This window comes from Terrapene carolina, unplaced genomic scaffold (assembly GCF_002925995.2).
Source record: "Terrapene carolina triunguis isolate 2854851 unplaced genomic scaffold, T_m_triunguis-2.0 Scaffold88, whole genome shotgun sequence".
NCBI lineage: Eukaryota > Metazoa > Chordata > Testudines > Emydidae > Terrapene > Terrapene triunguis.
The window spans coordinates 23,923,381-23,927,918 of NW_020664439.1; positions in this window are offsets into that span (position 1 = coordinate 23,923,381).

Consider the following 4,538-nt stretch of genomic DNA (forward strand, 5'->3'; position numbering starts at 1 on the left):
GTGCTGTGCTTTTCTGGATGCTGTTTCCTCTCTTTCGGCTTGTGTAAACTGTTGTTATAATAAAGCATAATATTGAATGCTAGGGGTAAAATCCTGGTCCCATTGAACCCAATGGCAAAACTTCCATTCTCTTCAGTGAAGCAGGATTTCACCCCAAGTGACTTCACCCACCTAAACCATGCAATGTGTAGAAATGCAATGTGTGAGGTGGCTAGCTGCTATTATGAAACAGAATTTATAAAGAACAGTCAGGAAAATGTATCCACTCATGTTTTACAGGGCTCTGACTGGGGTGCACCACCAACCATAGGTAGTCAGAAAATTGAATTCATGTCCATATCTTGAGGGATAGCTCGGTGGTTTGAGCATTGGCCTGCTAAACCCAGGGTTGTGAGTTCAATCCTTAAGGGGGCCACTTAGGGATCTGGGCCAAAAATTAGTATTTGGTCCTGCTAGTGAAGGCAGGGGGCTGGACTTGATGACCTTTCAGGGTCCCTTCCAGTTCTATGAGATAGGTATATCTCCATATTTTAAAAGCCATTTTGTAGTAATCTTCATCACTGTTTGACTGCTCTTGGAGTAATAAACTTTCCAGCTCATCCAGGAGTTTTCAAGGAGTTACATTGTTTGAATATTGAGGCTGGCTCAGGTAAGATACCAAAATGAGTTGTGAGTTTCATTGTTTACATTGACTGGATTTGTTTGTGAAATACTTCGTCATGGCTTCAAACTTACTGAATTGGGCCCTGATTCTGCAGACTTATACACTTATTTAACTTTAAGGGCATGAGAAATCCCATTGCAGTAACCATGTCTTCCATTAAGTCATTGGGACTACTCTAGAGTGGCCATTCATACATCCCCAGAATACCAGACGGTCCTCACCTGCGTGATGTCACATGGGGGACACTGTTTTGAGGAGTATACCACCCTGCCCCTTCCAGCATGACCTCACACATTGCGCATGCAAGATCATGCCAGCAGGGGTGCCCCAGTGCACTCTTCAGAATGGCTCCCCCATCTGAAACCAGACAAATCCATGCCTGGTTTTGTCTCTGTACTGGCCAGAGGGAAAAACCTCAGAAAAGCGGACTGTCTTAAAAATGGAAGAATGACCTGCCTAGACTACTCATCTTGGGTAAAGTTAAGTAGGTGTGTGAGTCTCTGCAGGTCTGGAGCCTTAGCCTGTCTTCTGAGAAGAAATTTCTGTGCTAAAGGTGGAAAACCACAGTTATTTTAATTGTGATTAAACTCTTGAATGCAGAATTTCCCAGAGCTGTTTAATCTCCACATCTGTTATTTAAACAGGCTTAACTAATAGCCACTGGTCTCACCATATCTTGTGGTTTGTTAATTATTTTTAGAGCACCCAAAAATTAAGCAGCCTCAGAGAAATGAATGAAGACACAGTCCCTGCTCAGAGGAAAGTACAGCCTAGATTAGACATGATGCAACAAGGGGGATATAAACAGACACCAGGCAAGGATGTGGGGAGGGGAGGGGCAGAAGAGAGGAAATCAAAGGGAAACAGTGAGATCAGGTGGTTACTCAGCTCAGTGAGGCATGTGCACATCTTGATGTTTCTGTTCCCTTTTTTCCCCTTCCTTCTTTTAGGTAAGACGGCAAAATGAGGTGGCGGGGGAGGGGGGATTTGAATGAGGCGAAGGAGGTGGTTTGAGGAGCAGTGTTTGGGAAGGTGCTCCAGGCCCAAAATGGAAGTGGTGAGTTGTTTGCAAATCACAAGTCATGTGCATTGCCCAAGTTTACATGGGAATATTGCACAGAGCTTGCCCACATTATGCAGTCTCATGGTCACTAAAATCACTGAATTCACCTGACAAATATTTGAAGAGATTGCTTTTGGCAAAATACTCAGATTCCCCTGTGTGAGTTTTTGTACCATTTTTGCTAAAGTAAAGGGTAAATTAATAGCTGTAGCAGCACCACCTTGTGGAGAGTTTAAATAACATTTAATGCAAGAGATTTTATTTAGAGCAGGTGTTTTAGGATGTTGTTTATTGCTAAAAATGTTTAATTTACATGGGGTTTTTTTGTGTGCAATAGATGCAAATTGTTCTCAGTAGTGCCAAGTTCTTTACACTTTTATACTGTACTGTATATCTGTCTGTGCACACAATCAAAGGACACCATTCTGATCAGATCAATTTTTTATTTATTTCATGGAACAGTTAATATCATATGACTTTTTACTTTTTAGATGTTCAGGTATGTCATGTTACATAACGTTTACATGCTTATACAGATAAACAGAGTATTTGTATGTGTTGTACACAGAAAAAGAGACAAAGAATGACAAGAAAACGGAGAGGAAATGTATTGTAAAATGCAGTCACTAGAATACTCTGTTCCTTGTTTTTTCATTGTGTCTGGGTATCTGAGGCAGGGAATCAGTCACCAGTTCTATAGCAGAGCCCTACCACTGACTTGTTGACATGATGTTGTTTTTCTTCTCATTCAAATTAAAATGCAGTTTTCAAAAGAGTTGGATGAAATTAACCCTTTAGTGCTGTGAGCTGCACATTCCTGAGGCAGACTGCTAAAGGATTGGTGCTCACAGTCAGGGCTTCAGACCCACTGCCTTTAAGGGGTGAGTGTTTTTTCTCATCACTATATTTCACCAAAATTATAAAGAAATTGGTCTAGATAAAATGTTTTGTCAGAAAAGTCCGAAGGGGAATTTCAAGAATTTATAGTAAGAATTAACTTACAGTGGAAATTAATTCCCTGTTAGTTTCATTTGAATGGACTACCAGCTTCTGTTTCCTCCATACCTGTTATGGTAGCACTCAGTTGGTTAGTTGCCAGGGCTCTGTTGTTCCAGAAATCGATATTCCATAGTAATAGTTTAACTTTTTTACTAGCAAAGTGGTAGAGACTCTGCTTACAGGTTAAGTTGGTGTGTGCAGTATATGGATAGGGTGATCACTTGTCCCGAATTGGCTGGGACAGTCCTGAAATGCAGAGTTGAAGTCCTGGTCCCGGGCGGAATGACTCTGGGACAGCATTTGTCCCAGAATTCTTCTGGCACTGCTCTGCACTTGCCCAAGGCTCAGAGGTGGCACCAGCCTCTTCCGGGGAGGGGTGAGATGGGCCTTAACCCCCCCCTTGCCACAAGTCCTCCCCCCCCACCCCCCCCCCCCCCCCCCCCCCCCGAGGCCCCTTCCCCTTGCCAGGCCAGAGGCTGGAGTCAGGCAGTAATAAGAGCTGCTCAGGTAGCCCGGGCCGCTGTGGGGAGCCTGGGACTCTCCACCTGTCCTGGGTGGTGTGCCTCGTGGGGGGCAGGGACACTGGCTGGGGGCTGCTATTGGGCACCCAGTCCCCCACTCAGGGCAGGTGGAGGGTTTGGGGCTCCCCACAGCAGCCCAGGCTTCCTGGGTTGCAAATACCATAGCCTGGCTCCAGCTTCTGGCCTGGGCAGGGCCTCGGGGGGGAGGGGGAAGAGGAGGAGGAGGAGAAGCAGGGGGCAGGGCCACAGCGAGGGTGCAGGGCTCCTGTATATGTCCCGCTTTTGCCTTTTGAAAAGATGGTTGCCCTACATATGGAATGCACAGAGGGAAGAGACAACTGTCCACAAAAGACCTTGTAGCAATCACTAGGCCAAAGGTATCTCTGTGTGAAACGGAGTCCTGACACAAGGGTGCAACTCCAGTGAAGACAGTGCAGTTCTATTCCCCACCACCCTGAAACTCCAGGAATGAATGTCATCCAATATTTGAAGCAGGGCTACAGTCTCACATTTAAAGTCTTCGGGTGGAACTTTCATAAGTGCTCAGAGTTGCCTCATATTTGCTCCCAGTTGGAGCAAAGTTAGGCCAATGCTGAGTGCATTTGAAAAATCACATACTATTGTACCTTGCAACCAAAAATGACTCAGAAGTGAGCTGTATCTAGTTCTCGGCTTCGAATCCTATGCTCAGTCCACTAGGACACTTTCTTTACTTACAGTAAAAGATTTAAAAAAAAAATACATTAATTAAGTGACAAGTCAGACATGCAAAGAATTTGAAACATGTTGAGCAGCTTGTGTTTCATACACATCAGATGAACATAATGGCCATTTATACTATCCTTACTTTATTGACTCTGATTTTATTTCCACTATGTACAGCACCAACAGATACTATTATTCAATTAACATCACTGCTTGCCCTGGGAGAAAATGGTGTTGGTGTGGCCCCTTCATCCCCCATAAAGTTGCCATGCTCCACTTTTCTCCTTACTCTTTTTTGAGCCTGCAGCTGTGGGAAGTGTGTGTGTGTATCATAAACTACACTCCCTCACAGAATTCTTGTATAGATTGCAATAGTTTAATAATGAATTCTTCTGTCTCATAAATGATAATTTATAACCAAATGCAAAGTGATTCGTAGTAGACATAATGCCAGTCTAAGCTGGGTCCTGTTAAGATATCAAAGATTGTTTTAATGGTAACAAAGCATTCTTTTCCGCAGTGGCCTTCAGTACTTTACAGAGCCAGTCACAGGGCAGTGGATGCCACATTTGTGCAGTCTCTTTCT